The sequence below is a fragment of the Buteo buteo genome, chromosome 16 (assembly GCF_964188355.1).
Source record: "Buteo buteo chromosome 16, bButBut1.hap1.1, whole genome shotgun sequence".
NCBI lineage: Eukaryota > Metazoa > Chordata > Aves > Accipitriformes > Accipitridae > Buteo > Buteo buteo.
The window spans coordinates 19,297,740-19,325,186 of NC_134186.1; the positions used below are offsets into that span (position 1 = coordinate 19,297,740).

The 27,447-nt window shown below is 36.6% G+C and overlaps 1 protein-coding gene across 5 annotated transcripts in view; it reads right to left on the minus strand.

The window, feature by feature from the left end:
• Nucleotides 1-26,817, minus strand: part of IRAG1 (inositol 1,4,5-triphosphate receptor associated 1) — an 80,005-nt gene extending 53,188 nt beyond the window's left edge. For 4 of the 5 annotated variants that reach the window (XM_075048085.1, XM_075048084.1, XM_075048080.1 and 1 more), the window contains exon 1: nucleotides 26,521-26,604. The gene's annotated coding sequence lies outside the window, so the exon portion shown is untranslated. Of the gene's footprint in view, nucleotides 1-26,520 lie in introns of all 5 variants that reach the window. The other variant, XM_075048081.1, reaches the window with a different exon arrangement.
• Nucleotides 26,818-27,447: the final 630 nt, after the last annotated feature.

Genomic DNA, 27,447 nt, shown 5'->3' on the forward strand with positions numbered 1-27,447 from the left:
GGTTCATTTGTAGTTTTTCTTCATTCTGGGGTTTTCTTTGAACGAATTGGCTTAAGACAAAACTGCAGTAACGTTATTTTATCTGGTTAAGTATGTGCCTATTATACTGGACCCAGCTCTAAAATAGAAAGGACAGCCAAAGGCAGTTATGGGAAAGGATATATTTGCGAAGCTTTTAGAGCAGAAGCTTCTCCCCAGTCATGCCACTGCAAGAACCTGGCACTCCCCACTTCCCATGCTGGAGACAACATACAGCTGCGGCAGGAGAACCAAAGGGAGGTGGCACTTCCTCAGGGATTCCAGACCTGAAAGCTTTTACTCATCTGGTCTCCCTAATTCAAAGCCTTGCATCCAGCATGAGCTACAGTTACATTAACTTAACTGGCAGCTGTTTCCAGGGTCATTTTTAAGACATACTCTCCAGAGTACAGAACTAATATGGCCAAGGACTCTGTGACAAAAGAGAAGACAATACATGTATCTCTCTCCTTTCCTTTCCTTTTTTTTTTTAAGCTATCTACACTGTCTGTTTTGTTCTTTATTGCGCTCCAAGTACTCATGCATATTTCTTAGCCAAAAGCAAGGAAGCCTCTTCAGAAACGAGAAGAAACTGAAGTGAATATGAAGCCGTATGTTCAATCTTTCAAAACATAATAGTGAAAGCCACCTAGATATTTCACTGAACTTACTAAAGGTTTATGCTCAAATCTTTAGAGAAAGCTCTGCAAAAGTGAACAAGTTAGAGATTTAAAATTTTAATTATGGTAGATCCTTTACCTCACAGGAAATTGCCTTTCAAAGCCGCGTAACAAACCTTTGCTACACATGAAAAACAAAGCATACAAGCATGCCACATGCCAGAATAGGTCATGAAATAGTCATAACTGCCTAACAGATCTTACCATCCAGAAGTTTTTCGATACGCCTCCTACATTTTAAATTTCAACTAATCATTCCTAAACAAATTTGCTTTTATAATTTCAACAATTCTTTCCCTTGTTTTGTGTAAAAAAACCAACAAAACCACACACAAAAAAACCCACAAACAATTCCTCCAATGCAAAAAAACCCCACCACTCTACAAGTCATAGATAGCTGTTTCCATAAGTACTGTTAACTTGCAAATAAAAATTTTACCTCATCCTACTTCTTACTGACCTCATTTTTTTTCTGTCAGTGGGCTTTCAGCTAGAATCACAAGAACAAGAAAACAAGCAGCATTGCCTAGCCAGATGGCCTCTAGGAAAGCAGCTGGGCTGAACTTTGGGGTACTTTAAAATATATATATATTCGGAGAAAAAGATAGTACATGTGATATTAAGAAAAAATGAGGCCCTGATTTATTCAATATTATGCACAAGTTAAAGAATTCAGCCTGCAGTAGCAAGTCTGATGATCAGAAGACTGTCAGATCTCAAGGCAGAGTTGATATGTTTCTTAACTTGCAGATTATTTTTGATAGACTTTAAGGAAATGCAGTTTAAAGGAAGAATGTGAATGTGTGGAGTGGGTGGATATTTGGCATGGAGAATAAGGATTTTTAAGCATAAGGAACAGCATATAAGAAAGTGTGAAGATAAGAGTGGGAGAACGGTACATTAAGTGTCATTCAGGAGGGTAGTTCAAAAGGAATCTAGAGCCAGGAAGTATCTGGAAAAAAACCTATTGTCTTACAACATAAAGGCAGTGACCTTAAAATAGGAGAAAATCCAAAAAAGTTGAAAATTATATGCAAGTAAAAAATGCTGCTCTCTTCCTCCTCCTAAACAACTTAGTATTTGAAAGCAACATACAAATTTGTTTAGGAGGCAGCATCAGTCTTTGTTCCGTGGTCCTGAAAGATCCCTCTGATGCAGGACCTGTGCATTGATAGATCACCCAACAGAAATTGCTAATAATAGTAGTAAGAATACCAGGATATAACATTACCACCAAACATGCTTTTGCCTAAATGAGCATCATGTACTCAGTAACACAGAGTCATTTGGGTTTCTTCTTCTTCTACTCCTTCTCACAGATTTGGAGAAACCTAGGTATGATTCCACTGTCTGGACTGCATGTATTATACATCACATTCTAGTTATACATTTATTTTTGTCTATGATGTAGGCAGAGTTGGGAGCTTGAGATGATATTTTCTCAAATTGCCACTTGACTATATTCTTAGTTAATGTAAAAAGAGAAGAAATTTGCTTGTAGGAAAGGGAGACAGATAAGATCAGGGAAAAAAAAAATTGTGTCCTTTGGTGCAGATTTATTTTTGTTTAAGAAAAACCTTAAGGTCGTTACATGAAGTAATATTTTCAAATGCACTTTTTACATATAAACATTTGATAAACTCTTCTGTTTTCCAGGACAGTTGGGTATGAACTTTATATAATTTGGAAACAAAAGACTACCAAAGACCTAACTTAAAAACATAAATAAGCTGAAGGCAATTAGGGCAGAACACTATTGCTTAGTGACCCAGAAGTCTTGTTGCTAGTCAAGCAAAAAATTTTCCAAATGAAGAAATTAAACAAAATTCTTTCTTTCCCAATTACAAAGGGTAATCCCAGAGGGCACACTCTATTGAACAAACCAACAATAAATAGCTTTCTTTGGGATCCTAAAATGTAATTGTGGTCTTTCAAGCAGGGAGATTATACTCAGCTCTCCATCTTCCATAGATAAATGACAAAGCAGCAAAACAAGTATTTTACTGTCATTTTATGCTTCCTGGACAAAATCAGATTCACATTTGCTTACTTTAGTGACACAGGTACACATTTTTGTTTGCACTGGAAAAAATCAACTCATGTAAAAGAGCCTGCATGTGCCTCACTTCCTTTTTGTGAGAAAAGAATTACGAATCCAGTTCCACTGAGGTTTTTTTAAATGGTGCTCTACACCAGGAAAGGAGTAACTATAGTATCAACTTATTCAAATAGTCAGCCACTGTGTGGACTTTGACTGCTGACTGCTTATTTGACTACAGTTAACTTACATATTTTACTGTATGATGACCAGACTGGAGGATCAATTCCCAGAATCAAGGAATTCTTCAGGTTGAGGCAGTTATTTGGACCAACATCCTCCTTGAAGTAGGGTCAGCACTGAAGCAACTAGACTAAGTTGCTTTGGACTTTTTCCAGGTGGAACTTGAAAACTTCCAAGGACAGAAATTGCAGAATTTCTCATAGATCTGATCCAGTGTTTAATTACCCCCACAGTAATTTCCCCCACCCTTACATCCAGTCAGAATGTCCCGTGTACTTTATGATCATTGTCTCTCATTCTCCTGCCAGGCACCTCTATAAAGTGCTGAGTCCATCTTTTTAGTAACACCTTCTTAAGTATTGCAAGACTGCAACTAGTTTCTTCTCCAGGCTAAGCAGTACCAGTTTGTTCCCTCAGCATCCCTCCATGGGATGTGTGCCTCCTGACTACCATAGTGGCTCACCCTGGATTTGCTCAAGTTTATCAACATCCTGGGGATCGAAACCCAGACATGATAAGATATATCTGATGAGAATGTATTCCTACTCATCCTCCACACCTAATAAATGGATAAATAGATAAATGGATAAATAAATAGACGCTCAAAGAACTTCACTTGTAATGCCAAGTGACATGTAATGCCAAGTGACATGTAATGCCAGTAGTATGAACTAACTACATTATTTGAATCTAATTATTCAGCTGCTTTTTCTACTAATCTGGTAGTTCACTCGTCTAGACTGTAATGTCCTAACCTGGATACACGGATGCCTTATAATTAGATCACAAGAATTGTTGCTTTTGCTAGAAACAGTCCAATTTTATCCCTACATTACACATTGATTCTGCAGGCCTAGCTGTCTGTGAAGAAGCAAAACCCAACATATATACCTCTTTCCTCCTGCTAGCATGTGATATAGAACTGTGAATAAGCAATAACATTTTGTAATGCCATCTTTCAGGCTCTTTTGCTGGAAACAGAAACAACTTGAAAGCCAGCAGCTACACTAACTTCCCTTATCAATATCTAGCTTCAGAAATGAGTCATAATAATAAAAAGATTAATCATACAAAGGATGACTGTTCATTTCAGTATTATCCAACAGGGGGCGTGTGTCTCAGCAACTCATTGAGGTGTGATGTCAATGCAGAATCAGGACCAAAAGCCCTGTTCTTGCTCAAAAGATGCATTAAAGCAATACAAGATTTTGCAAGCACACTTTACAGAAGGTCTTTTGTCTGTATTGCTGAATCATCTACTGTTTTCTGTGGGCTGTGTTATTCCTTGCTACCGACAGTATGCTTCTGGGACCATATTAAAAATATGCTGAAGTGTACCTTTCAGATGTAGTCATACAGTATTATTTTCACACTATGAGGTTCTTACAGTAAGCATTCCCTGATTTGTTTTTAATTTAAATTTAATGTTTATAAGGTGTGATGGGAAGAGGCAATGTATTTACTGGACAGTTCAACTTACGTACTATATAAAATTAGACTTTCAATAGTTTGGAGGAAGCTTTTTTTTTTGTACTGGGATTTAAAAACAAAGATCCAGAATATCTAGAGACAGAAAGACAACTATGTTACTGCTGAATTTAGCAAAGAAATTCAATGTGCATTTTACAGGCCAAGTAATTGGATTGGATGACTCTCCAATAAGGTACATATATTAGCTGAAACAGCAACAAATTCCTCAGAGTTGTGTTTCCTCTTCTGCTAATTGTGCTAATAGAGACAGTTATGACATGACTGTTCTTATACGTTATACAATAAAATATTAATTTGCATTCGTTAGAAGAGTATTTCATAATGCAGCCACAGCACTGATTCAATCCTCATAAATAACATTTGGTGAGCTTTGTGAGAGGAACCCTTTTGCAAGCAGGCCACATTATGGCTTTCTATACTTTGTTCGGATTTCTAATCTGAATCGGTGCATGTTCCAGACTCCCAATGCAAACAAGTCTTTGAAATAAAAAGATTGAGGGCAGCTGAATTCTGACTGAAACTTCTAATAGAGCAGCGCATCATATTACCATTACAACTAACTAACTAACTACACGGACACTTCAACTGATTACTTAACAGTGAGGTTCTGCCTACTGTCCCTAGTTTGAAAATATCAGCATCCCAGAGGGAGACTTAATCTTAGGTAGTACGTACAAGCCTCTCTCAAGCAACCTCTGGCTGTGTCTCCAACCTGAGGCATTAAATGTCACGATTCTCTTCTGCTCTTAGATGCCATACTCCACTACTTGGCCTGAACTATATGTGGCCCAATCAAGGAACAGAAAGTCTGTCAGAAGGAGACCTCCCAGTGGCTGCAGTCTAGCACCCACAGCCAAAATTACAGGAGAAATAATTTGCTTTTGTTTTATCCTTATTTGACATGCAGATGAAGTAGCTTCAGGAAAAATAAACTTGAGCTCTTTATTTTAATGTGGGGAAAAGGGAAAACACATACTGCTTTATCACTTCAGAAGGAAGAGATTTGCTGACTTGCAGAAAGGATGGTCAGAAAATGAAAGCAAACAGTTGTTTGTGAGAAAAGAAAAGCAAGTTCCCATTTCCTGTGTTCTCAAAGCTCTGCCCTTAGGCTTCATCAGAATCCAAAATGAGGGATGAGAGATTATTGCTAGTACAAAAAAAAGAAGATATTCCAGAGCTGCCTTTCCACTATACCTATCATACAAAGTCTTCACCTACAGAATCTCAGGATTGGGAAAACATGGTAATGCAAAAGTGACAATTCAACATTTTCTTTTGCAGGTGTCCTTAAAAGTGAAGAGCTCTCTTTGATCATCCACTCCACTAGCAGCTCAATCATTCCATACTGCTTGACCTTCAAGATATTAACACTGAGGACCCAAAGAAGAATTTAACCATCTACTGCTGGTTTCCTCACTTTGAGGAAACACAGCTGTATACTGAACATGGACTACATTGAAGTCAGCAGTTTTAAATGTGCAACATCAAAGCTAAGCTCCTACGCCCAGATAAAGGTGAATGAAATATATAATTCTTCTTACTTTTAAATCCTTCTCAGCAGGATTTATGGGTATTCATTTGGAAGAAAATGAGGCCTGCTTTGGTTACTGGCTAAAGTTCTAGATTCAGGAGCTTTACAATTTGCACTCTAATTTGGAAACTATCATCATGGGCTTTCATCTGCTAGAAAGCATGGCAAGAAAAATGACAACTTTTCATTTTCTTTAGAAAGCTACCAAATACAAAACTCTAAGTCTTTAAGAACAGATGGTTTGCTAGCCTTATTTTTGCCATTTTCATAGAATCACAGAATGGTTTGGGTTGGAAGGGACCACAAAGATCATCTAGTTCCAACCCCCCTGCCATGGGCAGGGACACCTTCCACTAAGTTGCTCAAAGCCCCATCCAGCCTGGCCTTGAACACTTCCAGGGATGGGGCATCCACAACCTCTAAGGGCAACCTGTTCCAGTGCCTCACCACCCTCACAGTCAAGAACTTCCATACACCTAATCTAAATCTGCCCTCTTTCAGTTTAAAGCCATTACCCCTTGTCCTATCACTACATGCCCTTGTAAAAAGTCCCTCTCCGGCTTTCCAGTAGGCCCCCTTTAGGTACTGGAAGGCTGCAGTAAGGTCTCCCTGGAGCCTTCTCTCCCCCAGGCTGAACAACCCCAACTCTCTCAGCCTGTCTTCATAGGAGAGCTGCTCCAGCCCTCTGATCATCTTCGTGGCCCTACTCTGGAGTCACTCCAACAGGTCCATGTCTTTCTTATGTTGGGGGCCCTAGAGCTGAACACAGTACTGCAGGTGGGGTAGCACAAGAGTGGAGTAAAGGGGGAGAATCACCTCCCTCAACCTGCTGGTCATGTTTTCTTTGATGCAGCCCAGAACATGGTTGGCTTCCTGGGCGGCAAACACACATTGCCAGGTCAAGTTGAGCTTCTCATCAACCAACACCCCCAAGTCCTTCTTGCTGGGCTGCACTCGATCCACTCATTGCCCAGCCTGTATTTGTGCCTGGGATTGCCCCAACCCATTTGCAGGACTAATTTTCAACAACTGTTCTCCAAAAATGGAACTAGGAAAGTTAATAATAAAGATCAAAGCTATCAGAACAAGAAAGGAATTTTTATTGATTGACTGGCATGTACTGTACCAAAAAGCCACATGTTTCTGTGTAATTAGACAGTTCAGAACAAAGCTCTGAGGCAAACAATAACTCTGCTCTTCTGGAATAGCACAAGCCAAATGTAGCAAAACATTCCTCATGTCCAATTTGTCAACATCTTTCCCTGATAAAATTATTTAGCCAACACCATTCCATCACTGATTATATCCAGGAGTTGATCCAAAAACAATGTACCAGCTTTATCCATAATCTCATCTCAGCAAAAGCTAAAAAAACCCACACTCATTTATTATGGTTTTATCAGTATTGTGCATAGGAAGCCCCTAGCAAAGAGGTGAGCTTAAACCAAAGAATTACTTCTGCAGGGAAAGAAAATTATAGACTTTGGGGTTTACATTGTACATGCTAGGTTTTAAAATTTTGGCCTCAAAACTCAAAATGAAAATGGGGGAGGTGAGAAGGGGGTAAAAGGAGCAAAGTTACTCATAGAAGAGACTTTTTAAAAGAGAAACAGAACATATCATGGGTCAAGATTTGCAATAGAAATGTAAGATCCACTCCAGTTGTTCTCTGCGTCTCTTTCAGACTGCACCATCTCTATAGTAAGAGCAAGTGAATAAGGTGCATACTTGCCTTTCAGTCATCTCAGTTTATAACCAGCAGTTTAGCTCAAGCTGCTAATGACGGAGGTTGTATGATGTGTCCTGTTCCATTGTAGCTGCTAAAAGTCTGATAACTTCTGGCAGAGGAGCAAGGTGACAATGAGGGGGAGGAAGAGCAGCATTTACATCTTGATACTGAGCTAAATCTACCAGAACTCATCTCTCTTAGCCCTGTTTCATAGCACTTTATCAGCTATGCTAGAATTCAATATTGCTATTGTTGTTACTTCCTTAAGAAATTGTGATGTGTATCTAATTATGCTCATTTTACAACTTTATATATAATGGTATTCTGTATTTGCCTACTTATAAACAATTTGTATACAACAAGTATATAGTCTGTATACATTAGGATTTATTGTCTTAACATTTTTTATTCTTTCCTTATATTGAATAAACTAAAAGTTATATTAAAGTAATGGAATGTGGCTACTTTAAATTTAAAACAGTTGTAAAAAGTTATGGAAAGAAAAAGATTCAATGATTGTAATATGTTATGAAATAAAAAATAAAAGACCAGGGAAAATATTTAGAAAATGTGTCTTAAAAGAAGGTATACCAAGTCATTGTAATTTTAACAATACCATAGAACTACACAGATAAGACTAATCTAAAATAGAAGAAATGCTGAAATACCAGTCATTCAAAAGTTTTATTATTAATCAAAGTTTTGGGGTTTTAGAATGCCTCTGAAGAACATTCTGGCAAATGCTGAGACAAAAAGCTGCACATTAACTACCTGAGGTAATGCAGGGTGAATAAAAAGAAAACTTAAAGAGACTGAGATAAAGGCAAAAAGCAATGAATGATGCTCACTCTTTCCGAACATCTCCTTCAATATTTTCATGTTGACCTTGAAGTGCTTTGCTATTCTGCCAAAACACAACAAATTTCTTGTTTGAGGACTGATTGCTTTATAATTTTATTATCACTTAATGTTTTCATCCTAGTTCCTAACTTTAAGATAACTGTCCTACATAAGAAATTAATGTAATATTTTATTACTGAATAGATGCAGATATGAGAATGATAAATTAACACAGGGCTATACAGCATTCCAAACTTTGCTATTTCATTAAATTTCTTTACAGAAGTCAACAAGTATTTTAATACAGGCAATATGTATTTTCAAAGAGAGGTTTTGACAAAGTTCTCTACCAAACATCTTAAGGAAACTCTGCTCTCACAGCACAAGAAGGAAAGACCTCTTGTAATTTAAGGAAGAAAATAAAGAGTAGGTGTTACAGGTCTGCTTTTCTGCTACAGAGATTACACTCCCACAGGGACTGTGGCGTTCAACACAGTCATGAAGAACCTGGAAAAGAGGGTGCGTACAGCTTATTAAAGGTGAGATGGGGTAATCAGATCTAAAGCCAGCCAAGGCTGTTTACGGGATATTGAGCATGTGAATGATAAAATGGCAGGTGAAATACACTGCTGAAAAATGCAGATCAACGCACATGGGGAAAAATAACTGTAAAATATACTTAGCTAAATCAGAGCCCATCATTATGTTTTACCAGTCAGGAAAGACATCTGATTCATTTCGGATAGTTCTCTGAATACAGCATTCAGCAGCAGCCCAAAAGGCAAAAATGTTAAGAATTAGTAGGAAAGAATTGAGAACAACATAGATTATGAGCATATTATGCCCAAACGTTCAAAACAGTTCTAGTCACATCTCAAAAAGAAAAAAAAGTAACATCAATACAAAGGGTACATAGAAGAAAGAATGGTCAGAAATTGCAAATGGTTTTCACACAAAAAAGACTAGAGCACTTCAACTTGAAAAAGGGACACAACCTAACCTGGATAGAAACAGGTTAGCAATTTTAAAAAATCATGAACAGACTGGAGAAGGTGGCCTATTAATTATTTGCTCACAATTCCTCACAGTACACAACGATGAGGACAACTGCCAAAAGCAGTTATTAGGCAATAGATTAAGTACAAAAGAAGCTCCTTCACAACAGCATATAATTAAATAATTGAATTTGTTATCACAGGAAGTTGTAAAAGAATTGGAGCATTTGAGTGAGTTCAAAATGGGATTAGATGCATTCAGAGGAGAGGTACAGTGGTAGTTACACAGCCTCTGGATCTGGAAAGCCCTAACCTGCAGATGGTTGAAAAAAGTGAGGGTTAAAAAATGTTCCTGCTTTTGGCATAATGTAAACATGATCCTCATGTAGGATTAGGTGAATGGTTTGCATGATCTGGATATGCAGTTCTAATGTTCACTGGTGGAAGCAGGTTCAATTTCTGAAAGAAACTGATTTTGAGAAAGTGAACAAAGGAAAATTGCCTTTATGCCCATTATGAGTAATTAGCAATACTGAAGGAAGGGATGGATAGAACAACAGAGAGATGAAAGTAATGGGAGAAAAAATACCTTTTTTTTTTTCTTACATTTTTCTAGTCAATACAAGACAGTACATGTTAAGATCACAGCCAGGACTAAGATCCTGCTGTCATAGAATGGTACTGTGCTGGAGTCCTAAGTAGCCTTCTTGAAGAAGTAAACATATCTCAGTCTGAAGAATGTCTGGCATCTCCCTGCTTTGTCACATTTCAGATTCTTGCATATAAACAAACTTCAGACATTTTTAAGAGGCTATTTGGATGGTAGGCCACTGAAAGTATTTTCAGTTCTTTAAGATTCATCATACAAGTACAGGATTTCACAGGAGAAAAGACAGTGAGCTAGCACTTTTCAAACTTTGCGGTCTTACACATACATACACACATTTGCTCGCACACACACTAAATGACATTCCCAATTTTATAGCTGTATGAAGAAAATTCCATTTGACTGCAATACTATTTAATAGAAGACACAGGTGCAAATCAGTATCACAGGTGCAAACCAGTATAGAATCTTCTTCCCCAGCAGATCAAGAAACTGAGACTAGCATGATCATTTACACACCTCTCAATTACAAAGGATTGTTGCCGTTCTCCACCTTTTTTCCTTCTTATTATCTTAGCCTATCAGTTTCTTCCTTTGCCAACCCCTTACCTATCACATACATTCTGTTGCACAGTGCTGCCTACACTCCTGCTCCCAATGCCTCACGTGTGACTGAGTCAGAAAAAACATGAAAATAATCTCTTCTCAAATCAGCAGTACAAGCTGGGGGAATGTTTTAAGACACTCTTTCAACTCCCACTGTTTTTCTCCCACAGAATCTATACCAGTAGAGTGCAAAGGAATAAATCAAACTTCCTGAGATAGAGGCTGGAAGTATCTCTTCTCTTTCTCTAATTAATATTTCTTTCTAGTTCAGCCAGTATAAAAGTCAGGTCTCAGTAGGCAAGGAAACATTAAAAAAAAAATAAAAAAATTGGTCTCAGATACGATGGATGATCTTCCCCCCTCAGATATTCAAATTAAAAAAAAATAAAATTAGAAATACTATATATCAGCCACATGATTTTAGAGCTCTAGAAGTTATTTCACACTGTAAGTAATATTTCCCTTGTATACCTAGTAAGCTGAATCTATAAGAGAAATTCCACAATTAGATTGCTTTAACAACAGAGAGATAATATGTAACATTATAACTTTTCACTAGCTATTGCTAGATTCTACATCATAGGCTAACTGTACATAGACAACTAACAGTCCCTGCATAAGATCAAAGCAGACAAACTGAATTCTTGTCTACCAAACTTTGTAAGCAACCTACTTTCTTTTCCAGTAATAAAAAGCACAATCAAAGCTTCTACTCATTAAAGTAAGGCTTTGAAGTGACAGACTGTACATTTTGTTTGCCTCTAAACTTCCAAGCTTCCCCTGTGCTGGAATGCTGCAACACTAAGTTAAATATTATGCCTTTAACCTTAGGGGGCCACATCTTATCCTCCTGTTGTAAGGCCTGCAGGACAGGACTAAGCAAGGAAAGCTTACTAACATCAAATCCTGGGAGTACAGACAAGCAAAGGAACATGATAGCAAGCAGGGAAAGACTCATTATTGAAGAGATATTATGCTTCATTCACAGTCTCTGAATACGTATTACATGATTACCTTCACCCAGAAGACAGTTACTCAGAAAGTAGCAAGCATCTGTCTTTTGGGGTGGTGGATGGGGAATGTCTCAATATAAACACAATAACTGTATGTTAAGGAACTTAAAGGAATTCATAATTTCTAAAATAAAAAAGCCAAAATTCTTACCCACTGACATCACAATAGCTTTGCTTGACTACTCAGGATATGACCCATGTGAAAATTTTGGAGAAAATGTCAACTCTTGATAACAGACTAGTAAGGAGCTGCAATACTGCCTCCTTTTCAACCTAATAATTTTACATGAAACATCATGTTTTCTAGAAAATTATGTAATTTTCCATGCTTTTACCATATACTTGGGTTCTACTGTCTAGTATGTCCCTTGTTATCTTGCAGACCATCTTCTTCAGCTACATAGCACAGTGCATACTGGTAGCCACACCTGAAACAGCTCATGAAACTAAGTAAAGCTTTATTTTGAGAAAGTAACCAAACAAATGTTTTTAATCCTGGTGATAAAGGTTTTAAAATTTATCATGGAAGAGGAGCGAGAAAGTGGAATAACAGTTAGTATTCATGCAGAATTGGTTTGGACAGGAATACGCTCTTCCAGTTCACTGCCTCTTCAACTGAGGTAGGTCAAACGCAGGTTGAATTATACCTTTGTGGCACTCAAAGTATAAATTTCTCAGTAGCTACAATCTGTCCCACAAAACTGTAGCACTCCTAACATAATACTGATAAATGAGCTAAGACTGGGTTTGTTTACCTTTTTTTGCACATGCATTCTCAAAATAGAAATTACAAGTTAATGTCTGAGGACAGAGAATAGCTTTATGTCACTAATTCATTAAAAAATATTTGCCTCCAATAGAGTTTTACCATATTTCCTCTTCTTGGCTATAAAGAGAAATTGTCTTAAGAACAATTCCATTTAATTAAACTACAAAATATTTTTTTATACATCATTAAAGCAACAGATTTATTGTAAGGGAAACATATGTAATTTCAGTCTACCTTGTGTGATTGCTTTCATAGTCAGTTTTACAGGTATGCCTTTTCTTATTTAAAAGATTTTATTCCAGTTCTTGTCTTTGGCCCAGGGAGTAATTGTTATGAAATGTTAGTCATCATCTTTATCACATATGTACTCCAAGTTCAAAGCTTCTGTGATACAAACATAACACTTTAGTATCAAGCATATAAAAAGGTATATTTTCTTCCAATTAGAAGTCATTGGGATTGAGAACTTTAGATAAACAAAATATATCCACACACATTTGCTACAAAGTAGGAGCAAAATATAACCTGTTTGTTCTATCACTACAATGACAATTTCTTCAAGGAAAAAGAAGAGGTGTTTGTAACTTTTTTTTCCTTTCGCACATAAAAAAAGCATTAGAGAACTTTTAAAAAGAAACAGTTTTTCCAACATACGAAAGTCAAATTCTTGTCTCAGTATCCCTCTTCCCCATTAAGCTCTCATGTTTGCAGTTTTGCCTTAGAAATTGTGTTTTGGTAACTATTATGAGACTTTCTCCAGTTTACTTGTATCTCTTTATTAATTCAGTTAAACTGTAGTGAACACTAGCTTTACATTAGTCGTATTATAGTTATTAGGGTTGATATAAAGAAAGCAAAACTTGATAAGCTGAGGAAGTGTTTAGGTTTTTTTTTCCTTACAGAAAACGCAGATATTTGCTTTTATGTGTCAATTGAAAATGCTGTTTTCATTCAAAGATTCACCAGTTTGGATATGGCTGGATACAGTTGCTAAATACTGATCTAAGATTTCTTTCAAATGTTTCTATCAAATCCAGTAACACCAAATTTGATGTTCTCTGCGGGGGAAGGAGCAAGAGAAGAAAAGGAGCATAGACTTATTCCATTCTGTACATCATCTTCAATAAAAGAGCTATTTTAATACCACATGCCTTCAACAGACTGAGAGGCATGAGAATATGTATAAAGGGGACCTTTCAGGGAGATTCACTTTAGCCTAAGGCCATTTGTCTCCCTAAGTTTTCTGTTTGTTGGTTTGGTTTGGTTTTTTGTTTGTTTTTAAGTCAACTTAAGTTCCTGCCCTAAAATGAGGAACTTAATTTAGGCTCTCTGAATTGCACTCTGGAGGAACCTCTCTCTTCTCAGCTGACTCTAAGGGAAGCCCAGGGAGACAAACTTCATTAGGCTAAAATTAACCTTTTTTATGTTATATAGAAATTTCTGAAGTGATTTACTTCAGATTACCTTCCAAATAAATTGCTCAGGACAAGAGAATGAATAGTGGGCTAAAGAGAGATAGGTTCTATCCTTTTAATTCTTAATTTTATTGGCTGAGAAATTAATTTCTTAAGAATTAAAATCTTCTCTTTATTAGTCTTCTCTTCTATCCAAATCCAAGGCTGCAGTCATTAGGAATTGATCTTCCCAGTAGTTTTCCCTCACAAATTGAAAGAAATGAGAAAGCTAGAACTAGAGTTACTAGGTTTTCTATAAACACTTAATGTATGTTCCATTAATTTTTTTCACATCCTTCCTTTATTTCTTACTTATAATACGTAACAACTGACTATGAACAAGTAACACTTGCCAAACTAGCTTAACAAACAAGATATATAATGTATCTATGAAAAAAAAATTAAATCTATCTAAAGATAAATTAATACCAATGCTACTTTGTGTAAATAAGATGATGTCAAACTGTGTTGAGCGTGTTTCTAAGGCATGTAAAGATTTATTTCCAACACAAACTTTTTTGTTGTTAATGTTTCTTAGTTAGAACAATGTTTATTTTAATTTCCATGGCACTTAATGGCAACCCACAAATTCATTTCTAAGTGTTCCCTCCAAATGTTTTGTTTTTAACCCTCTTGGAGAAAAAAAAAATACATTCTTACAGAGCGAAGAGGATAAAGTTACTAACTGAACATGCCATTTTTGTGTTTTTGTTAATGAAAATATTTAAATTTAAAGTCAGAGCCAGCTATTTTTTTTTTTTCAAAATTTTCATTATCCAGTTAACTCAGAAATGATTTTCTTAAGAAACAACAGAATCTAGAAGATAAACAAATGGGCAACTACAATACTTTCCATAACAAATCATTTGGCAGCCTGAGTGAATGGTACCACACTGTTCTATCACACACGTGAAAAAAAAACCACTTCAATTCTAAATGCACATTAAGCACACTTTTGAACTAAGCTGAAGCAAAAAGCAAACTTCAATCACATAGCTTGTTTTATTACAACCAATACCCTAACTGAACATTGTAGTACAGAGCTTCATGAATATTCAATGACAGAGTAACCACTTACACAATATTAGTGGTTTTGGTATTTAAAATTACAGTTTCTTCTTCAATTTTTGCAGCAGAGTGGAATAATAGAATTTTATTTAGTTTACTCATCAGGCTCATACTCTGTCTTCATTTGTATTTCTGCAACTATACCAAGCCAAAAATCAGGCATTAGTAAGTCACATAACTTTTCTAGTCAATTTATTCAGCAAAGACATGCAGAAATTATTTGTTCAATTGACTTTCACAAAGCTACACGGTTGTAACCCTTGCTATGATGAGTTAATATTCCTTAGGGAGTATACTGAAAACATGCTGAATATCCTTTACATTGGTACATTACTCAATATTTATAACTGAGAGGAACGTTGAAAATTCACCAATTTAAATCATTATTTCATAGCGCAAATGAAGCAGAAAATACTAGAACTGTGTGTTTAAGAAAGCAAGGGATGCAACAGTTCAGTTCTGAACTATTCAAGAGATCTGGATCTTCACTGTATATTTTCACTGTATAACAGTACATCTTCCACTATATTCTGCAAATATTTTGGGAAAGTTGAGTTTTTGGGGGGGGGGGGGGTTGTTTTTCAAAAGATCTAGTTAAGAACCTCAGAGCATTCAAAATACTAGCAAAATAATTATTCAGCTTTTTGAAATAAACACTTGCTAATATAGCTAAGATTTACCACTGTGAAGAAGAAATGATCATTCCCCAATGCACTTAAGTGAAACCGGTCACTGTATCTTACTTCTTCACCTAGACTATTTATCAGAGGTTGGTATTGTGTAATACTGCTTCAGGATGCATCCTAATTATTAAATTCACTATAGTAAAACTCATCATGTTACCTAACAGTAGCTGTCTGGTCTTCTGCACTTCTGAATTAAATCTCACTTTTGTCACATACCCAAACCATATTGCACTTCCAGTTAGCAAGAATGCACAGTTACATACTGAGTTTTATGATGTAACTTCCATCCCTGAACACCCATCTAGGCAGAACATTGAACTCAGTGGGAATTATGTTTGACAGTTACGGACAAAAATATAACTTTTGGATATTAGTTAGACAATCCAACACTTATTTTTATCTTTTAGTTCATTAACTTCAGTTTCTGATCTGGACTGCAAAGGATTCATTTTTTCACAGACAGTAAGCTATTGCTGTTTTCTTCAATAGAAGAGTGTACGAACACAGAAATTGGTGTTATATAAATGTTGTCTTGGTATCCCATATCTTCTCATCTACAACTTTTATACTATTTTTTATGAACAATTTAATTAAAATTAGTTTAAAAACTAGCAAATAGCCAACATACACGTTAATCAACAAAAAAACCCCTGAAATATTTTTAAAATGTCAGAATAAAAAGTAGCAGACCTACATAACTCTTACATGCACAAGACTCCTATTAACTTCACTGAATGAGACCTACAAATGAGAAATTAGTCCAACTGTTTCAAATAACAGAAGTAAAATCTAAAATGCAACCAGAAAGCCAGATATTACGTATCAGAGGAATTTAAGGTCTGCAACTGTCATGGTCAGTATAATGCCCTGTAGCACAAGTGAAGAAAGGATAGTAAAAATTCAGCAGGCTGATGGTTGGAATGCTGTAGGCATGAGCTTTCTGTTTTAAACAAAAAAAGAAACAAATTTAATGTTATCTAGACAGAAAAGGGGTTTTTCTGTTTGTTTAAGCAAAACAAACAACTCCTTCCAAACAGACGATCAAGCTAAGAAAGAAAACAGGATGTTACCACAGGTTAATTTCTTTCAAATAATCACAGAATAACTAAGCAGTGGCTAACAGAAATAACATATGTAGTCAGTTTGATTAAGAACAATTGAGATCTTATTCTGCCATTTTTTACTGAAGTTAACTTCAACAAAAAGGGTCTCTAGAAATTTCTGAAGCGAGCTGAAGGAAGCCAGAGGGGGGGCTCCTTAATAGGATCACCATCTCTGGGTTTTGTGAGCATCTGTTTAGTGTTGCTGGTTTTCCCAAGGTTGTGCAAAACCCATGAAATCAAGGGCAGCGGGACAAGTACACAATCTAATCCATAAACCCAGTATTTGCATACTCTGAGTAATCTTCAGAGAAAGAGTCCAGTATTTTGCTGTATATTTTCAAGAAAAAAAACAAATCTATGACAGGTGATTAAAAGGGTACCTAAAGGAGCAGGTGCAAGTGAGCCGTGTCCGTGATGTGGAACTCCTGGAGCCCTATCAACCTTAGAGCTTGCATATTGACCTTGTATATGCACAAAGGGACATCATTAGTGGAGAAACCACTTCAGATGCAAGGAAATTTTCAGGGAACAGATTCTTGAGCTGATTCAGCTGTCTTCTTCAAATGACGAGAAAGCAGATGAGGGCTGCTGTCTCTGATTATTACTTTATTCTCCCTGGCTGAGCTTCAAAACCTCTGTTGCATAAGGAAAGACTAATTAGAATGGCTGCCTCTACTCAGACAGCTGACATTTATTCACCATGGGAAGAACCTGTCCACTAACAACATTCCCATGAGCCTGACTGACACGCCTGAAGGGCAGACTGAGTAGAGTCTATAGCCTGTTCCCAATGACTGCAGAAACCTCAGATCTTTTCCCTTTAGGCATTGCAGCCCTGATGGAAAAATCTGCAAAATAGATGAGGGTCTGTTTTACAATCTAACAGTGCTCTTCAGTGCTTTGGAAAGAAGACAAACATATGGACTCCCACCAACTATTAGAACTTAGTGTGAAAGCACAGGACAGCTATCAGCATGTAGCTTTCATGATCTGTTTCACACACATTTGCAAAAGTTTTCCAAAATAAAGTTAAGATTTCAGTGCACAGACAGACAGTTTGGTAACCTATGTCTCTCTACATTAAGAAACAAGTTGTTTCTATGCAGCTGAGCTAACAAAACCTGTTCTTCAGGTATTTTATTTTAATGATTTTGTATCTTATCTCCCTCATAACAAGTTCATGTGTCTCCTAGTCTCCTGCCAGTCCGGAGGGACAAGAGACAGCATTTGCTGTTCCTGGTTTTAAGCTTCACACATGCCAGGTTGCCAGCTGGCAGATCAAACAGAATCAATGACAATTTCAGCTCACAGTGGAGCCTTTCCCCCAGCAGCACTAAGCTGAGTCTCTTCTCTCCTACCACACCACTGATTTTCACTTGTAGGAACATAATACCTTTGAGATCCTCTCTTGCCAAAATCAACAAGTTGGACAAGTTCAAAGGCTACTGGGAGGGAATGAAGAGAGGGCAGGGAAGAAGGGGGAAGGATACTTGGCTGATGACCAGAATAACAGCATAATTTTTATTCCAAGGAAAACAAGACCAAAAATAGATTTTGGAAAGAATAAATGCATAGCTTACACTTAAAGAAGGCTAGTGGACAACACATAATGAGAAATGTGTCTCTAACAAATAGCCATATAATTCTTTTTTCCCTGAAAAAAAGCTTATGTAGTCATGTTGTCTGTTCAACTCTCTCTCTTCCCCCCTGCACTGCAATAACTTTTGAAGCTTGGTGACCCAGGGAATGGCAGGTATCTGGCAGTTTGCATTTCCATGGCAGATGCAAGTTCAGCAGTACAGCATCTGAAACAGAGACTATATAGAATAGCTTTGAAATATAGAATAAACTGACATCATAACAATTGTAGTGAGGGTGTTATATATATAGGACACAGTTATAAGGAAAATCAGGTTTTTGTGTTTCAAGTATTTGACAGTTTCATGAAACCTAAAAGCTACAGTTTACAAATTTCACAAATCTCCTCCTGTTGCCTTCTCCCCCTCCCCATTTAGGTTATTCATATAATCAGGTATTGTCAACAGTAAAAGTTATAATATTGTAAACAAAGCATAGATGTGCTAATTTTACAGGCACAGTGTGTAACCACAGAAGCATCTCCCAAGCTTGACATAAAAGATAATCATTGGAATTCTAAGAAAAATTTAATAAACAAGTATAAATAAATATTTATAGATCTAACATTTGTGCTCCTCTATGAGATCTGTTAAAAAAAAAAAAAAAAAAAAAAGGGCAAACCAAACCAAACCAACAATCAGTCCTGTTGACATTTTTGTTTAGGAATAAACCCATTTGGAAGGTGATTGTCCAGTACCCTGTGCAGAACAGTTGAGAAGGAAAGTAAACAAAGAATCCACAGAGAGGTTGAGAAAGACACACACTTCCACAAACATGGAAGTTTGTGCAGCTATAAAGCTACAAAATGACAAAATTTCTCAACTGTTAAAAACAAAATTGAAGTATTAAAATTAAATCCAAAAGATGCTCAAAATTCATTACAGAAAAATATTGTAATGAGGTTGCAAATAGCAGCTATTCTGTAGCAGAAATGAGAGGGGTGCTACTGTCTATGTAACATTGCAACTCTTTTTTTGAGAAAAAGTATAAGCCATGAACATGGTAGTAGTTTATTCAGACTTTTTACAAAAATAAAGTAGCCCAAATGTACTTAGAAATATTAGAGGATTTAGGTGTGCCCTCAAACTATAGAGTAGCATAGTGCCTCCAAAAATCACTTGATCTATGTGTTTACCAGCATAACAACCCTTGAACAAAAGTATTAATCATTCTCTAACAACTAACAAAAATTAAAAATACATTTTTCTACCACTAATACATTCTTGATATCAGACCTCACAATTGGACTTCAAAGCTTATGTTAAGCAAAATGCTTGAAATAATTACGTGACAGTTGTGGATTACCATATTCAAAGTGAACAGCACACTGTTACGCCAATTAGAGCCAATCTCATTTGAACCTTGAGGATTCTTCAATTAGGAATAAAGAGAACAGAATGGTTATATTGCTTTCAAACAAGGTTTCAATTTTCCCAAGTCTTTTTTTCCCCTAACTTGTTCCTCAACAGAAGAGAGAACAAGGCATAGAAATGCCTGAAGTAACAATTCAATTCCATAACTGAACTTATAGTTGCCAAAATAACATGCCTTCCTTTACTTGCTCTGTTTAATGAAGGAAGTTGAATTTCCTGCTCTCTTCATGAAGCAACTGAATGTTCAAGGCTTTGAGCCCCAGAGAGATGCTAAGGATTCCATTAGCTACTATTTCATTTCTTTTCTTTTTGATAGCAGGGTTCCCATAGCTGCTCCAGGACCAAGGGCATTTCAGACTGACTATTATAATGTTACAGAGAGCAAATCTACACAGTCCGATGCGCTCTGTATACCGATTTTCACACTTGATACCATGGGACTGGAGGAATTTAGAGAAAGGTCAACATTTTCAGCAACTTCTCTTGCAGAGAAATGGGAAGTTGATCAAAGTATTGAACTCTGTCACACAAGTCATGAAGAAGCAACTGAATTAAGTAGGGATCCAACTGTCCCTTTTGACACAGCCACTTTGGGATTTATACAGTTAGGCCACATTTTGCTCACAGAAAACAGCACAGGGCACCTGGAACTACATTGTAACTCCGCCCTCTAAAACACTGAGCATCTTTGTCATATTCTCAGTCCCACAATCTCCCTGTCCCAGAAAGGGCTGGTAATGCACTATGGCAAGTTGTACATCATTTTTTATATTTTTATTGCTATAGCAACTGAGTGTAGGCATTTAAACATAGCAACAGACTTTTTATAGCACTTTCTTGGATGTCAAAATGGCATGTTGTTTTATTTTCTAAGCAGATGCTCAGAAGATAAGTACACAAGATGATTGTATAGTACCCACCTTCAAAAGGAAGAAAAAACCTCCCAACTTCACAACCCCTGAATCATACAAGCAGACAGGTAAGCATAAGGCATATTGTGAGTTTAAAGGATTTTGTTCTGAGAAAGCATATCACTAACTACTACCTGAGAACAAGATTAGGTGAAAAACTTTGTTGATTTGTGCCCATTTTGTAAAAAGATGTGCAAGAAATTTACAAGGTCCTGCTCTCAAGGGAAAAACGTTCTATCAACTCTGATCTTTACCTGTTAAGCAACAGAAAAAGGGAAATTGTCTTCATATTAGGTGGAGCCAGATTCTCAGGAGGGATCAAAATCCACTGAGACAGACCCTTAGTTCACGCACACTGGCAAAGCTCTGCACATTCCAAACGCAGCAACAGTGATTTACAAGAAGTGAGAGTTTGACCTGCTTTGTGGTTTAAGGAAATACAATTCATCATTTTCATAAGAAGGGCTACTTTTCTCTGTTATAGTATTTTTCTGTGGGTCTTTTAAGTTCTGTATCATTTCTGCAAGTGATCAGTGAAAAAACACCACTTGGTGTTTAATGTAATTTCTGAACACATTCCTAGACATGGAAACACCAAGCAGCAACAGGACAGATTTCCTGTGGGATCTTTAGGTATTATTCACCTTTCTGTTATGGTTATATATCAGCTTTGTATAGAGTGGGCTGGTTGATGTTTGCCATTTTACCAACAAAAAAAACATTTTAAATCTGTTAAACAGCAAATATCAGAGACTTTAAAAAAAAATTAATCCAACAGGAAATGCCAAGAGCTTCTTATAAGGGTACAAGGTTGTTAATATTCCAGTGAGTCTATTCCATTAGCACACAATATACAAGTTTTGGAAGGGACATTTTAATGCTGTGCTTTATGCAGGAGAGATTTCAAACAGGTCCCAAAAGCTCAACAGGCAGATAAAAATTGAGTTTCTAGAATATATCACACAAATTCTTTCTCCCTGTCCCTCACAGATATTTTCACTTAATTCAGTGAGTAAACACAGAGCAGTTTTCAAGCCTCCCAGTCTTGCTTTAAGTGTCCTAAGATACTTGGGAATTCTGATACCTTTGCTTGGGTTTCTACAGTCTGCTCCACTGACTACTGTGCTTACTAAAAAAAGCTTTTGGAACAATGCTGATAATTATACCTATCAAAGAATAGGAACGGTAAGTTTATTAACTGCAACAGCTTTCAGGGAAGTCAAGATGATAGGCACAACTATACTTACATAGGGAACTGAGCAGAGTATTTAGATTTGCTTCTGATATTTTTCCAGTCTGAGATGATGTGCAGAACATCAACTCGACCTAGCACCTCCTCCTGGGGCAAACTCCACCCTCCATTGCAGCTAGGCCCCTAATTATATTGTACAATTTTCATGAGCCCCAAGTTCTGTCACATTCTTTCACTATTTAAAAAGAAAAATATGGGAAATTCAGTGGCTGAAATTGTGAAGCATGTGTGCATTTTTACACATCGTTAAATTATTTCTCTTCCTCTCCAGAAGCTCTCCTTCAACTTATGGTTAGACATTTTATTTTTAATTTTTCTGTTCAGCAGTTTGAGCACAGTTCAGCACAACTTCGGAATTTTTAACAGGAAATGTTAATCAACATATCATGCTTTATTATATTCCACCACCTGCACACATACACGCCCTTCCAAAAAGGCCATTTCAGAGGCATTACAGAGAAACCAGGGGTACATTTGAAAATGAAATAGCAGATTTTTCTTTTCCAAAATTTCAGAAAGAGATCTCATTCTATGGATCCTACCATGTTAGTGCATCCCTCTAAGTCCAAAATAAGATGGGTGAAAATAGACCCGCTGCTCCCATTCAAATTCTCCTAGATTTCAGACTCCTATTTCCTGCTAACTAACATAGCTTTTACCTTTGTGGTATTCATTAAGAGCCCGATCTGGCACCACTGAAGTCAATGGAAACTTTGGTGATGATTTCAAAAGCAAAGGCTCAGAGCCAAATTCCCCATATATAACTTCAGTGTTACAAAACATTCTGCAGAATTATATAAACAGCAATAATTTTACTCTGAAGGCAAGCCCCTAGCCCAAAGCAATTGCTGTACTTGACTCAGCAGCACAGAATTTCTACCATGTAACCATTTCCACAATGCAAAACCTTATAACTGGTAAGAAAAAAGTGTGCAACTCCTACATAAACTGCTTTCCCCACCACCACTGTTTGTTACATCAACTTTTCAACTCCTTTGCTCTTTGCTGAAATTGCAGTTACTAGCCCACTGGACCCCATTTTATAGCCATGAGATAGTGGCTCTGTTTGGACAATCACCAAGATAAGTATATTTGCACGTAAATTAGGGGACAGCACAGTGATTCTAAAGTATAACTTTGCATCACGACAAAACACAAAAGAACATGTGTTACCATTAGTTGGGGAAAGAAACTTTCATGTTTACATACACACTTGGCATGCATTAGCTGCCAAGTTTGCATGTTTCCCTTCCTGACCCTCTCATGCTCCCCTCTCCAAGCAATCCATGCTTAGCATTAAAAAAAAATAAAAATCATTCTACAGTCCTTACTTGTCCAAACCCACAGTTGATCATATCTACAATATTACATGTCCCTGATGACTTGTGATACCTAAACGCTCTGGGTTTTGTATATTTGAAGGGGAGGTAAAAGTTCTGGCAGATGGTAAGGTATTCTTGATTTCAGCTATTAGGTGGGGCAGGAGGTGGTTGTCGTTGGTGGTTTTGTTGCTCTTTAAATCTTTCAGATACTTAATACATTTGGTAATTCCTAAGTAAAATAAAATTTCTCCAATTATTTTTCAGATTGTAAAATTAACAATAGACACATTGAAATACACAAAAGTAAAGGAAAATAAAAGAAACATCTACCTACTGAAGAGGATTAAATCCAGGGATGCTGTTAGAGCCCAAGCTCGCCAACAAAACCTGAGGCTACAAGTCCACTTGCTTTAAGTATCAAATCTCCCCCTCCTTTTCAGAATTCTTAGGACATACTTTCCAGGGAGGGAAACTGAGTTATTATTTCGAAGTGCTACCATAACAGTCACACTCTTAGTTCTCCATAACATACCACTACACATGTACACAAGCAATAATTCATGTCTTTAGTCACTAGTTTATAAGCTTACAAAGATCCATCACCCACTCAGATTTCCTTTCTGTCAGTGATACTGAGATCCAAAATATCTCTTTGACCCACTTTTCAAAGGAAGTACGAGCGGAGAACACATCACAAGGAAATTCTTCTGCTTAATTTACAGGAAGGCTGCAAGTTAAGACAGAAAAGAGAGATCTCTCTGCCCACAAATCCCCCAGATCTTTAAATAACCCACAAACCTTGAAACAGCAAGGATTTTCTTTCCCCTTCCACTTAGAAACCATTTGATGCTTCTTTTTCCTGGACTTATACACTTCTCTAAGAACAGCAAACACATGAGGCTAGAGAACTCCATGACATGTAAGGAACATACACATGATCCTTGAAATGAGAAGCTTTCACATCTATCTCTTCTCAGTACCAACTCTCGATACCTCAGTTGCCACACTGTCTTATCCAGCTTTTCAAAAAGTGATTTGATACCATACTATCATTAAAAGCTGTCAGAAAGCAGACTGATCCAAAGGAGGATGGAAGAAGCTGGTGCTAAAGATTGCAACTATGAATCTGGCTGCTAGGTAATTCTTAACTTCCATTGCTTTGGTCCCAGGTAAATAGGACTATAGTTATTAAATCTGACTCAAACATATAAAAAGATAGGAGGGAGGTATACAGGTTTCATGTCTGCAGACAATTTAGGGCTTAATCCAGAGGGATGTAAAGCAGATGGATTTATGTAAGTTAAATACATTGTACATGTTATTATATAAGTTAAATAGATGTAAAAATAAGCAACTTATACTTTTTGTATTAAATTACACTTATTGTCATCATAACATCTTTACTGAAGATAAATTTACACATGGGCACTATATTATATATTCTAAGTTAAAAAATAAAAAAAGAATTGTATGGAATAAGAACAACAGTTGCTGAAATGCTACAAGATATCATATATTAGAAATATATACTTAGTTCAGACATGGAGGAGTTAGATGCAGATTAGTTATTCCAGTCCATACACAAAGTTAAAAATAACTTATTAAAACTTAGATGCTTTCTAAACACCGTCTAAAGTTGCACATACTTGCACAAGTTGAAGGGGTGCATAAAACATCACAAGGAAAGTAACACATGCAAGACCAGCAAATCAGAATGAGGGCCTTTGGAGGCTAGAAAATACAAGAATATTGAAAGAGCAAGGACTCTAGTATTCAGCATTTAGTATATTGGACTGTTTCTTAATTTCCACTGTTAAGTCTAATAAACTTAGATTTCTATGGGTTGCATTGTTAAATTATTAAGCTCCAAGTTTAGTATAATTGTTGATTTGAAACATGAAAGTCAGCTAGGAGATTAACCTAAAAGTACTAACCTGTTCACTAATGATAGTCCAGAGAAAAATAAAAGGAAAATTAATCGCAAGTTTTGCAAACAGAGCTGAAATGTTTTAACAAGATTCATTTATCACATTCTCTTGAAGGTGGATAAATTTCTTGAAGTGAAATTTCATTAAAGTATACACAACACCTACCATATCAAATATAAATGCAGTAACTGTTAGCACTTGCAGGAACAGTCTATGCTCAGAACTTTAAATTCACCCAGCCTTTGCATAGCATAAACTAAAAACTACTGTCTAATCACTCCACAAAGATGGAAATTTGCTGCTGATTGCAGAGATTTTTTTCACCAAACGAAACCATGCTACATACAGTTTGAAAAATCAACTCACTAACACAAGTTGTTACTAATATGAGTTAGTAACAGAAACCTGAGTCTTCAATTTCAGCTATCATTTCCTTGTACTGACCTCATTCTTTCAAGCTGTTTACATACTGCTGCCTGAAAAGAAGAGCTTAACAGACACATTAGTAAGACAAAAAGAAAGTGTTTTAATTTGCCAAGAAAATAAAATACACTTCAGTGCAGAGTATCTACCAAATAGCACAGATAAAACTAAAGACCAAAATACCAGGAAATGTAAATATTGTTATTTTTCATATTAAAGCAAACATGCTTTAACATTTGAAGGTGTTGGGGTTTTTTTTCCTGTACAGCATTCCAATTAGACAAAACTTCATGGTATTAAATTACATCTAATAGGATTAAAACCAAACATGTACTGTATAAAGAAATGGGTCTGGAAATGCCTTTTTAAAAGATAGGTTCCAGACACAAGAAGCTAATCCACCAAAATTAACAACTCCGTCACTGTTAAAAAGCAAGCATGTGGGAAGGAAAGTCATACAATAAAAAAAAAGAATCTGTTAAATATCTGTTTCCCCATAACATGTATTGCTGTTAACTAAGACTCTCTAATGGTTAGCACAATACAGATGACAGTATCTGTGAATCAGGTTGCCTTGAATTACTGACTACGTACCTTTGTTAATCAAGTCTCAGTATAATTAACACAGCTTTTTCTTTTTCATTCTTGTATGTTCCCAAACAGTACGTAAGAACTAGGTTTCATTAACTACACCCACTTTTTAAGCAGCTAAAATCTGAAGAAGAGGTAGAATTTGAAGGGGGTGGGAGGGAAGAGGTAGAAAGAACCAACTACTCAGTATCATAACAACAAGGTACTGTACCTTTAAGGAGGAAATATGGTTCCGTTCTGTTTCACAGCTGAAAAAGAGCTTATTCTCCGTTACAGAGATTACTTACCTAAAACTTCAGTTATTCCTCTTTTTCCCCTCAGGCCAGCCTCTCTTTCACTCTTGGGAGCTTTTACCATTTAAGGTCAATGTTACATCTGGCTCTAGTAACTAATGCTGAAGCAATTTTTAACTCGGAGATCCAACAGGCTGTCTAACATTAGAATGAGAGTTTAAATTTAAAGTAACTCTTCAGAAAGCCTTTTTCTTGTCTCTGAGAATTACAGCATAAAAGGTTTTCCTATTCTGGCATAAGTACTCTGAGTACAACACGATGCAGACATCCCATTAGCATTCTTCAAGTTCACTGCATATAAGGCTCTACTTACTCATTTCTGATTAAAATGGGCAAGTAGGAAGAACAGATGAAATAGTTTACATCATGTTATGTTAACCCTTAGAATTTTTACTGAAACAGCTGCTACTATTTTTCATTCCTTCCCCCACCCCCCACTTTGTTTGGTTAGGAGTCTAAATTAGAGAACCAATACAAGGCATGTGAACTTTTAAAGAACATTGGCTTCAGTCCAGTCATGGGCTCTGCTCTCCACTTGCAGAGTAGGAATAATTCCCATTGAAGTCCACAGAAGCTGCTTGTATCCCATGAGAGAATGTAGCTACAAATGGGGTATGAATAGGGAAAAGAAACCCAAAACATTTACCATGCTATATTCAGGTACCTGCAGGAGAACCACATGCACATGATTCAGAGATCTCAGCTCTGAAATGGACATAGATCTTACTCCAGCCCTTTAGCCAATTCAGATGATTTATTTCTAAGTATTACAATTACATCCACAGACCCCAAGAGTTCTGCTTATGCCAGGTGCTGTAAAGTTACTAAATATAAGTAAGCCAAAC